Source organism: Pan paniscus, chromosome 1 (assembly GCF_029289425.2).
Source record: "Pan paniscus chromosome 1, NHGRI_mPanPan1-v2.0_pri, whole genome shotgun sequence".
Lineage (NCBI taxonomy): Eukaryota > Metazoa > Chordata > Mammalia > Primates > Hominidae > Pan > Pan paniscus.
This window is the reverse complement of record NC_073249.2, coordinates 40005001-40017673: the sequence shown is the minus strand read 5'-3', so window position 1 is coordinate 40017673 and position 12673 is coordinate 40005001.

Here is a 12673-nt window from a genome sequence, read left to right as displayed (position 1 = left end):
ATATATTCTAATACTTCTAATGGTTTTATTCATTCATTCTACAAATACAGTACTGCTTTGTGCCAGAAACTGTGGTAGGTGCTGAGCATATAATAGACAGGGAATAAGTCAAACTGACTCTGCCTTCATGGAGCTTCCTGTCCAGTGGTAAAAACAGGCAGAGAGAGCTGCAGAAACACAGAGTGAAAGCAATAACTCAGATTTGGAATATTATATAGATAAGGTTATGATTAATAGAACTCAAATTCCTTTAAAGGTAGTAGTCTCTGTCTGCTATTAAGCATTTGCTCTACCAATGCATTCCTAAATGTATTTTTATCTACATGACTATACATGTTTTCAGATTAAAATGTGCTCTCCTGACTAAAAAGATTGGATACCACTGACCTAAATCATCTGCTAGGATTGCCTTTTCTATCCCAGGTGAATAAATTAAATAGCTATGTAGTTTTCCCTTTGCCACTGGAAGTTTCACTGAAAAATCAACTCATGAAAGGCAGATTAATAAGAGAAAAGGCATAGATATTTGTTCACATTCATGTGAGAATCACAGGGTGATTTCCCCATATCCCAGTGGGATACAGATGTTTGTATACCTACTTCTTGAGGGAAAGAGAGAGGGGGCATTGTGGATGACTTTAGGGACATTAGTAAATAATTTTCAGGGCAATTCAATGGCTGTGAAGAATATACAATGGCCTGGGAGAAAGTCTGTTGGGCCCACAGAGCAGAGAGTAGTTTGTGATAAAAGTCTGCCCATGTTTGTTGACAGACTTCAGTTTTTCTTCCTGCGATATGAGTTCAGTTAATGAAAATTCAGAGAAGGGATCAGAAGTAATTGTTTTCGTCTTTGGTAGGTGTAGATCTTAGGCAGATAAGGGAATTTCAGAGAACAGCTTCATCCTTCTCCATGGTAGAAGTAAAGGATTGAGAGACAGAAGCGGGTAGAGAGGGAAAAACAATTGTTCTCCTTGGTGGGTCCATCTGGTCTTTACGTAGATAGGGGAAAAGTCTCCTCCAGCATCTGTTGATCTCAAAGGACCTTTAATTTAAAATACCCATTATACCAGGGAGCCATATTTTGGGTGAAGTTTCCTGTGCTCCTTCAGCAAGAAGTAATATTTTACCAATATTCCAGTAACCCTCAGGGAGCAATTTTTTCATAGTTCTACACTGGCTTTGCATCACTGAAAATTAATCTCAGAGTTCTCTGTACCCCATAACCCAAGAATGCTACCTCTCTGGGGAACCCTGCAGAAACCCAGAAAAAGCATGATCATTTGGTTATAAATTCCACCTCCCTAGTGGGCAGCCTCATCTCTGTCCTTGACATGGGTGAGGTTGGAGGCAAAGGTTTGTGGTTGATTTTGGTATGCTATGGAATACCAGGCCTGGAGCCACAGGACATGACTTGTTGCTCTATTAGACATGCTAAATAATCTCCTGAAACAAAGAAATCAAGCAAAGATTAGATGGGAGGATTTTCTTGTCAAGAATTATGAATGCAAAAATAACCCTGAAAATATAGCTATATTTGAATAGGGGCTGGGCAAGATAATGGACAGAAAGATTTGTTAGACGTAAGGTCCCACCTAAATCAAAATGATCCACCAAGTCTCAGCTCCCAATGGGGTGTCTATGTGCAGATTCAAGGGTAGAAATATTGTAGGGGCGTTTTTAGTATCAATTCTGCATTAGACAATGTGATAGGCATCAAGCCTACAAATACCAATGAGATATAGTGCTTTAACTGTCTTCTTTTAGTTAAAAAAAAAGTAATTGTCAATACTCATTAAAAATATTATTAAATAAATAGTATTTTAAACTTTGTGACAGTGGGCAGAACAGCAACAAGGAAAGCAGGCCAAGGCACTGGGTTTGGGGTCAAGAGATGGGTTTTATCCTGGTTATATGTTGAATTTACTTCCCACCTTGGGCAAATCACTTCCCTATCTAATCAGTTTCCTAACCTGTAAAATGACAAAAATCACTTCCACTTCCTAGTTTTATGATTCCAGGTCCAATACAAGAAGAAATTTCTTTTAAGGGCCCCCTTAATCTGGTCACAGTTATCCTTCCCAGCAGGGCAGAAACTTCACCTGTTTGCATTAGGCCTGGGTTGTGGGATAAGCTATCTCCTGACAGACCCTAAGAGTCTCCATCTTCCAGTCCTCTCCAAGTGACCCCATGAGAAGACGTATTAAAGGAAGGAATTCAAAACAGTATGGCCCATGTAAAGAGTATCCTTTAGGAACAGGATCTGTTTACTTAGTGGCTGGAAACTTAAATGCATGCATTGTATACCGCCCGACCCCGCACTCCCCACCCCCACTGCTATCATAGCCATTAAAAAAAGGAGCATAGCAGATCTCTGACACAGTTAGACCTTACCCATTTTCAGCTCTGGACTTTCACTGAGGTAATATCTTTACCTGTTGCCAACTAGACCTGTTGGTGTGTGTAACTGTTTCTTCATTCTGACTCATCACACCTTGCTTGTGGCAGCGAACCCAGGCGCCATTGTTTCCTGGTGATCTCTGGCCTACTTTTTCCCAAACGCTGTGAGGCAGCCATGGAGCCTTGTGAAAGAGATTGACTTTCTCTCAGGTAGCCAAGGGCCTTTGGGACAGCTACCTCCTGATCCCCTTTAACCCCAGGGGGAACTCTGAAGGCTGAGCCCCTCCTAAGTTACAACATAGAAGTTAGTTCCAGTAAAACTTTCCAGGCTCTGCTAAATCCATAAGGGACTCTTAAAGAATGAGAAATGGAAGCCCAAGGTCTGCATAAAATCCTACATGTGCTAAGCCCTCCAAAATCAGTTTGTTGAGGAGAAGGAGCACAGTAGGAAGAGCTTTTGTATTTTCAATTCAGATAAACCCCAGTAAGACTAGCCATAGGGCAACATAGAACTGCTTATGGTTCCGTATACCTTGCCGTATTTTCATTCCATGCCTTACCATTTAAAATATTATTTAATTATCTTTTTAGTGAGTATTGCCAATTACCGTTTTCTTTGCTAAAAGAAGACAGTTAAAGGACTATATCTTCTTGGTATGTGTAGGCTTGGTACCTATCACATTCCATTCCAAAAACATGTGCCTAATGTTTCTGGAATGTCCTCTCCCAGTCCACAGCCTCTCTTCACTGAGCTAATTGCTACTTGTCCTTAACACTCAGCTCAAACATCACTTCCTCCAGGAAGTCTCCACTGACCTCCCCCTTTGCATTAGATGCCTGTCTTGATACTTCCCCCTAAGGCGTTCTGTGTAGCTCTACCTGTGCACTTTACCATATTGTTACATATTTACCCATCTTTCTCACCTAGGCTGTACACTTTCTGTAGAACTAACTCATGTTATTCATCTTTTTTCCTCTCCATAGCTTACTACATGGCCTTGTATGTTTATTGTATGAATAAACAATCTGGTTTATCCACTTATTAGCTGTGTGTTCTGGGCAATTTAATTCACTTCTCTGAGCCTCAGTTTTCTCATCTATTAATTGGAAATAACAAGCCATGTCTCTTAGACATATTGTTCATATGAAGAGGTGACATATATAAAGGCCTTCCACAATGCTGACACATAGGCACAGAGAGTCAATTCACCTAGGGCTGTGGATTTGCACAGGAAATGAAGAAAAAACACAAAAGCAGCAAGCTCAGAGCAATGAAGACTCTTGCTGTCAGTGTGCAGACCCTTTCCTCCATGGATGTATTGTCCCAACCAGCGCTCCCTTGCTGCAAGGGAGCCTGGAAGTCCTTTTTTTCCCTTTTTTTCCTTCCTTCTTTCCTTTCTTTTTCTCCTTTATTCCTTCCTTCCTTTCTTCCTTTTTTTCTCTCTTTTCATAAATGAGAAACACATGAGTGAATCATTTTTATAAGTTTTCCTGGGAATCCAGCATCTCTAGCCAGAATATTAATAACGTGGTTACTCTGATGATTTCTCCCATTGACCCTAAAAACTTAGACCTTCTCTTTTATAGGTAGGTCTCTTCAAGTGAGGTCAGCTTCTCCAGATAATTTCTGGTGATTTATGTAGACACCTTGGGGAGGAAAAAAGGAAGCAGCACTGATCTGAGCCTCCTGGAAACTCAACAAGTGGCCTGACCTTTGAAGGGTTTCTTCACCGTGTCCGGTAAAGTTTCCAAATTCTGGAGATGTAGAAGCAGAGGCACATTACCAGAAGGCCAGGTAATAAGCATGTTGGCAAGTACTACTGCTGGCCCTGACCCACCATATCACACCACAGGACCATCCACACCCATCCCCTATCCCAAAACCACACATCCACACTCTCCACCACCACCTTAACACACACACACTGCTCATTTCCCTCTGGAGATATGCAGGGCTCTCCATGGTCAAATGACCCGAAATCCTCTGGTAAATCAGGTTGAATCAGAGCCCATGAGTCATCCAGAGCACATCTAACCCAGGGTTAATTTATTCAGCAATCATTAAGAAAGCAAGTTCCTACTGCCAGGTGCCGTCCTAGGCACGACAGGCTGATGTTTCTAGAACATATTTGACAGCCTTTCTCCCCAAGTCACACCATGAAGGAGAAACCATTTCAGTTAAGAATGGTGAGTCAAGAGCTTGGCATGGAGGTATTACCAAGGAAGAGATCTGTGTTGAGCCTGTGTGCAGATCCTTAGCATTTAATTTATTCTGCAAGGACACACAAGGTGGTAGGAAACCACTCCAGGGAACCCACCGAAGAGTCAAGCAAAGCAGAGCGTGGGTGCAATCACAAGTCATAGTATGGGGTGGAGAGGCAAGGATGGGGGAAGAGCAAAGAAAAGGAGGACTTCCCTCAGAAGACCTGCTACTTTTAAACTCAACCTTGGCCAAAGAACCAAGAAGCACTTTAGCAACTTCCCCATGCTCGTCTCCAAAATTTCCTAGGATCTGAGAGGTGGAGGAGAGGGAGCTCCTTACAGGGAAATGAACAGAGAGTGATGGTGGGGCCTAGTTTGGGTTAGGCAATGTGGGCTACTGTGAGGGTTTTAAAATATAAATATGCAGAACACAGAGGGCTTTTAGGGCAGTCAACTACTTTTATGATACTATAATGGTAGATACCTGTCATTATACTTTTGTCCAAACCCATAGACTGTACAATACCAAGAATTAACCCCAGTGTAAACTCTGAACGTTGAGTGATAAGGATGTGTCAGTGTAGGTTTATCAGTTGTAACAAATGGGCCCCTCTGTGGGGGATGTTGATAATGGGGAGGCCATGCATGTGTGAAGGCAGGGAGTAGAGGGGAAATCTCTATACTTTCCATTCAATTTAGCTGTGAATCCACAACTTTCCTAAAAACTAAACTATATTAAAATAAAAAATCTTAAATAAAAAAACCACATGTCTGCAAATTATATGACAATCCCCTTAGAGAGAGGGAAGGCCAGCTGGGCGCAGTGGCTCATGCCTGTAATCCCAGCACTTTGGGAGGCTGAGGTGGGTGGATCATGAATTCAGGGGTTCGAGACCAGCCTGGCCAACGTGGTGAAACCCTATCTCTATTAAAAATACAAAAAATTAGCCAGGCTTGGTGGTGCATGCCTGTAATCCCATCTACTCAGGACACTGAGGCAGGAGAATCACTTGAACCCAGGAGGTGGAGGTTGTAATGAGCTGAGATCACACCATTGCACTCCAGCCTGGGCAACAGAGTGAGACTTGGTCTCAAAAAAAAAAAAAGAGAGAGAAAGAGAAAGAGACAGAGAGAGAGGGAAGGCCTATAGCATTTCCCCTTGTATCTAAGCAAGCTTCTAACTTACTTGTAATCAAAAGAATGTGGCAGAAGTAATGCTCCATGACTTCCAAAGCCAAATGGTAAAAGACCTTGCAGCCTCCATCTTGTTCTCTGGAACATTTGCACTTGGAGCTCTGAACCCCAAGCCACGGTGTAAGAAATTCAACTGCCCTGAAACCACAACTACAATGAAAGGAATCTCAGGTGTCTGGAGCAGCCATGTGTAAGAGTGCTGAATTTCACAGCTGAGTCCCACCCCAGAGCCAGCATCACCTGACTGACTTGTGAGTTAATCAACATTTCATGATCCCACTCTCCCACAGCCTTGAATTCCCTTTGAGTCTTCCTAGTTGAGGCTCAGATGTTATGGAGCAGAGGTAAGCAGCCCCTGCCATGCCCTGATCAGATTCCTGGCCCATGAAATCTGTGAGCCAAAAAAAAAAAAGTTATTTTTATGTTTTATGCTCCTAAGTAGATGCAAACTGTAGTGACTTGCAGGGCTTCCTTGATCCAATGATGAGGATTGGGGGTGTTGGAGAGTGACCTGTGTCAGAAAAAGGAGAAAGAAGAATGCACAGACCAGGCCATACCACTATGGAAGACAAACAATGATCTGAACAGTGCTATTTATACAGACGGTCCACAACTTATAATGGTTTGACTTACAATTTTTTGACTTTATAATGACATGTAAGCAACAAGTGTTCAGTAGAAACCATACTTCAAATATCCTCCTACCATTCTGTTTTTCACTTTCAGTTCAGTATTCAATAAATTACATGAGATATTCAACACTTCGTTATAAAATGGGCTTTGCGTTAGTTGATTTTGCCCAACTGCGGGCTATGTCTTTGTTTGTTGCACGAACATTGTTCAAGTATGTTTAAGATACGTTAGGCTAAGAGATGATGCTCGGCAGGTGAGGTGTATTAAATGCATTTTCAAACTATAATATTTTCAACATACCCCGTCATAAGTTGAGGAGCATCTGTACTATTTGCTTTTTTGAGGTGAAAATGGAACCTCATGTAAACACATTTCACGAAGGATCCCTGGGCCTGGCCTCTGGCATCACAGCCTTGCAGTGGTCACTGGGGACGCACACAGCCTCTCTTGACTGCTACCCTAATCAACAGCAGACAGGAGCCTCCTCCTCTTCAGAGGCCCTTCCCGTGGTTGGAAGCCAAACAACTTCATAGTGGGACATCTGTCTATTTCGCATAGGCTCCTTGGAGAAATGCTGGTGGACAGGATTTGAAGACTTGCAGTCAGGAATTCATTCCTCCCAGCAGGGGAGGGGGGCTCAACTCCTGGTGACTCAGACCCTGGCAGGGGCTTCTGCCACTTCTTGCTTGTTCCCTCACCACCTCCCAGGGGTTTTTTTAGGTGATGACAAAGATTGTGTCTCCCCAAAAGGTATCCCAAAAACTGCCCTGAGATCAAGTTTTTAAGTTGTCATCTTAAAAAGTTCTTTTAAGTTGTCATCTTAAAAGAGACCCTAGTCAGCCTGGGAGTGCTGGTTTACATTTAGCTTCAGGGAGTTCCTTGTTGCAGAGAGCTCTCTTTATTTACTCTTTGTCTTTCTGTTATTTCCACTACTTGGAAAAAAGACCCACCTTCTCACCCCTACCCTTCCCACCATACCTCTAAGAATATTTGACTTGTTTAAACAGCCACTCATTAGAACTCAAGTTCATTTTAAGAAAAGCCTTTGACATCCTCATTCTAGGAGGAGAGGGAGGATGCACTCGATAGGCCCAGTGGGCAGGTCACAGGTAGGGAGCATCCAGGACCTCTGGAGTCCTTGGGACAGGCATGGTTAGACTCCATACATTCAGTGGAGAAGTGGAGGGTGGGTCCGCATCTACGGGGCTTACCCATTAACCTGTGTCTTGGTTTTCTGAACAGCTCCATTTTTTACAGGTCCACCTGTGTTGTCAGAGGCCTTCTTATCTACTTTGGTTCACTCTGATTTTAATTGCCTCCTCTAACTTGGTGGGTGAATCGGACCTGAACTTACAGACTATTTGAATCAGAAGAGCCCTTAGAAATCACCTAGATCAGCCTTCAGAAAGGAAAAGTGACCTGTCCATGGTCACACAGCAATAGTTCTTCAGTGTCAGAGCTAGGACTAGAAATAGGGCCCCTGGCTTCCAAACCAGGGCTCTGTATTGTGCTCTCAGACTCCCCAGATGGGCTGCTTACTGGAGAGGATGAAGGAATTCAGAGAACATGCTTGAGAACAACCAACCACAAGACTTATGCTGCCCAAGGTCCTGTTTGCCAAAATCCCCACTCTTTCTTCCTCTTCCACAGCCCAATCTCAGCCACCTAAACCTCTAGAATATTTTGGAGCTGAGCACAAACAAGCTGCTAAGGCAGTGTTCTATTCTTATTCTTGAAATTACAATTTCTGCTTATTTCAGAAATTAAGATTTTCCCACCCACCTCTCTTTCTCCTCTTTTTATTCTCCTCCCAACCCTGGCTCTAAATTCATGTCTGCTTTTCTGTTTCCCTGGCTCATAAAATATTTCACATGGCCAAGCTGCCATAAAGAATATTTCCTACAAATGCAAACACTGTACTTGGACATACCAATGAAACTTAATTTCTGTCAATGTGCTGTTTGGGGAGTTTTTCAATAAACCATATTCCTTGAACACATTTTGGAACAAACTGAAATACCAAGAAAAGAAGAACATGGTTATTTGCAGACAATGGAGGGACTACTTCAACATAAATATTGTAATAGATGGACAGATTGTCCTATATTATAGCTCTCTGTGTAAGTATCTATTTTTTTCCCACTGGAATTGACTCCTTAAGGGTTTATATCATTTCTGTTTCAATTCCACATCCCTCACAACTCCAAAGTTCTTTTCATATATGAAGGCCTCTATACATGTTTATTAAATTGAATGTTTTTTAAATGTAGTGAGGGCATACTATGCAATGTAGGCAGAATGGTAGATGTTTTCATGGCTTTAAAAAAAAGTTGATCCCTATGGCCATCCTGTATCAGTTATTTATTGCCTCAATAATGACATTTTATAAACCACCCAAAAGCTTAGTAGATTAAAACAATAACCTTCTATTTTTTTGTGTGTGGGTCTACGTGTTGGCTGGCCAATTCTGCTGATCTGCATTGGGCTCAGCCAATCTTCATGAGGGGTGTTCATGCATCTGCGGTCAGCTGGAGGGCAGGTAGGGGAAGTTGATCTAAGATGGCCTAACATAGAGCAGCTGGAATGATAGGGGCCTCTCCTCACATGATTTTTTTTTAATTTTCCAGCAGGCTATATTTACACTCATGGTGAAGAGAGCAGGGTTTGAAAGAGCAAATGGAAACATGCAAGACCTTTTGATGCAAGGCTTAGAACTGGCACCGTCACTTGGACCACACTTTTTTGGCTAAAGCAAGTCACAAGGCCAGTCCCAGATTCAAGGGCTAGGGAAATCAAATCCACCTCTCAATGCAAGGAGCAACCAACTCATGCCACAATAGGCTGAAGAATTATGGCCATTTTTGCAATCAATTCACTACATAAGTTTAATTTTAAGATGAAGAAAAAATAGGTCAAAAGTTTTATGAAAAATGTTATAACACTGGATTATGGTGATAGTTGCACAACTATAAATTTACTAAAAATCATTGAACTATACCCTTACAATGACTGAATTTTTTGATATGTAAATTATCCCTCAGTAAAGCTATTGAACAAAACCTGAAACTATTTGTAAAACTTTACTGAAGATCATTTAAGTCATAATTGCCCAAATCTGCATTTAAATTCAGAATTCTAGCATGAAACTCGGTAATCTTTCCATTGCAATATATTTATCATACCTAAAGCATTAGATTCTCAGAATCAGAGAATCTAGGAACTAGAAAGAACTTCTGCAGGTTACTTAGTCCGTCCCTTTTTCAAGCAGTTGAATGTGTAAAGCATCTAGTGCAGGTGCATAAGACCTCTCTTGGGTTGAAAAATAGGAACAGCTCTACAGGAAACCTGAGCCAGGTGAAAAATATGTCTCATCTTCTCATGTGGGATCCAGTATAGTTAATACTGGAAGAAAAACTTGAACCACTGTTCTTTCCAAAAACAGAAAATACAGACAATTCTTTTGATTTTACTTCTTTCATTTCATGATGAGCTCGTACTGAGTAGCCAGGATACCACAGGTACTCAGATTCTAGTATTAATAGCATTAGCATTTTTCTTCCATTTTAGTACCCAGAGTCCAAATCTAAATGTCTTCTTTAGGGCTGAAAGTGGTCATATTCAAATTAAAGGTCACCCAAATAACTTCTTTTGTGGGTTAAAATCTCTGACATGAGGACTCTAGGAAGAAGAACAGTTTTTTAAAAGGTGGACATGTACAATCTGGTCCTTCTATTGAAAGCCTTAAGGGGTCTGTGAAGATGATGAACAAATGGGAAGTGTTCCAGTTTTATCCTATAATTCGGACTTGTTTCTGGAGGGAAAAAAAAAAAAGGAAAATCCCGAGGAGATGCATCCAAGCTCTCCATAAACAGAGCTTTGAAGAGCAAATTGAGCAGCTTTCATCAATCACACACAGACCACAGCAAACACAGCCCGAGGAGAATCACTCACCCAGTGTCAGGCAGGGTCAGGCAAACGTTATCAAACGCTCTTTCAAGATATTATGAACCAGAATCAGAGGGAGAGAAGGAAGTAGAGGAGTGCCAAAAATAAGATCCCGAGGGGAAGGGAGGCAAATAAGGCAAGAAAGAGATGCAGTGGCAAAGAGGATGTGGAGGGAAGAGAAAGAGAGGAAGAAAGAGTGAGAAAAAGACACAGGAAAATATATAAATAGGTAGCAAGACACAGAGAGCAGAAGGGAAGCAGAGAGAATGGTGCAGCAAAACAGAACAAAAGTAAATCAACAGCAGCAAAAGGAAAGCTGGAAAACAAGGTGGAGAGAGATAATCTTTCCCCATGGGTGGGGTGGAGGCCACATTGGCGGCCATCTGTCCTGAGGATATGTCATCTACGTGACCTTTCATTGAAAATTAGCCAAAATAGTTCAAGTTTCTGTGTATAGAGGAATATCATCATGTCTCAGTGAAAGGAAAGAAAAAGCAAACACTTCAAACGTCTTCCTCTCCAGCTCCCCAAACTTATTCACTAGGAGGGACTATTTGATCATTCTGGATGGTTTCACTCAGGACCTGAAAATGAGAACAGCCATTAGAAACCAGCTCGATGCCCACCCAATCCCCCACAGGAGTGATTTTACCTTTTATTACAACAAAGCTCAGGCAGTCATATACCCACTCAAGTTGTAAATCTGCCTTCTTCACAGATCAAGTTCAATTTTCCAACTAATTAGAGAAAAACAAACCCACTCCTGGGTCAAAACCAAGCAAACATCCCCATCTCTGTATAGGACCTGGCTCTGTCTTAATTAAGAGGTAAGGGCCTGGGTGCCTGGGTGTTCCTTGGGGAACTTTGAGGGGCCAGGGGTCAGCAGGAGGGCAACCAGTGCAAGAAAAGAGCCCGTGCACCAAGGAAAATAAATGAGGAATGGGAGATAGAGGAGCCTTCTCCAAAACAAACTTTGCTAATTTACACGCTTACTCCATAAGAAGATATTGCAAATGGCAATGCATGAAGAGACAGAGTCCTCAAGACAGCCTAACTATTGGTACACCCTGAATATCAGTTACAATTAGGCGAGGTACTAGGAGCCAGTTGATAGTGGCTCCCAATTCTTAACTGAAGAGTTCGGATAGGAGCTGAGAGAATAACAATAGCTAGAATTTATTGAGCCAATCATTTTTACATGCACCATTTTATTTAACCCTCACAATAACCCTATCTAATAGACATTCTTCTAATTATTATTCCCATTTTACTGATGAAGACACTGAGGCTCAAAGAGGTTACATAACTGGCCCAAAGTCATACAGTGAGCAAGTACAGAAGTGGAAATCTGAGCTTGCAACTGACTCCAGAGCTGGTCTCAGCCACTCTGTGGCCTGCATTGCTCCAGTAGCAGATGGGTCTGATAGAAGAGCATGTTGGCCCTGTGTACTTGTGAACAGCATGCAGGATGGAGAGAAAGGGGACAGTCCTGGAAGCAGGGACTCATAAACAGCCTCAATCCAGTTGGGAAGGAATCAGGGTTTTGAATAGGATGGTAACAGTCCATGTCGCAAAGATGAGGCCAATTTACCATATGAAAAAATTTTGAGCTTTGGGATAAATGGCACAGTCACTGGCTGAGACAGGAGGTAGCATTACTGTGGGCAGCAACAAGTTTAGGGAGCTCTCTAAACTTTCCTATTTCTCTTTATGAAAGCAAAAGACCAGAAAATTATCTATAATTACTGAGCCATCAGCACTTAATTACAGCATCTCTTGCATGGGCCAACATGGCAAATGACTCCACACCACTAATGAGTGTCCTGAGCTCCTCTTCCCACTCCCAGTTTGACCTGGAATACACTGGCATGAACAGCCCTTCCAGTTCACTCTATACAGCAGAGGGATCAGAGTACAGGCTGTGTGGCCAGACAGACCTGTGTTCAGATCCTGTCCCCACCGCTCACTAACTGAGGAACTTTAGACACTATTCAACTTCTCTGAGCCACAGTTTCCTCATCTGTAAAATGGGGGCTGTAAAATACATCAGTCCTGGGGAATGTCAGGATAAAATAAAAAGATAAATGTATAACATCTAGGACAATGCCTAACATATAATAAGCACTCTTTTAAAAAGCTATTATTATTGTATATTTCCACCCCTTCATCTGACTCATTTGAAGCTGAAAGAGGAAGAGGCAAACCAAGTGAAATTGCTTACATAAAAGCCAGATAGAGCCTGGCTATTCCACCGAAGGTAATAATTATAAAGCTGCTTCAGAGCACAGAGAGTTCCAAGAAT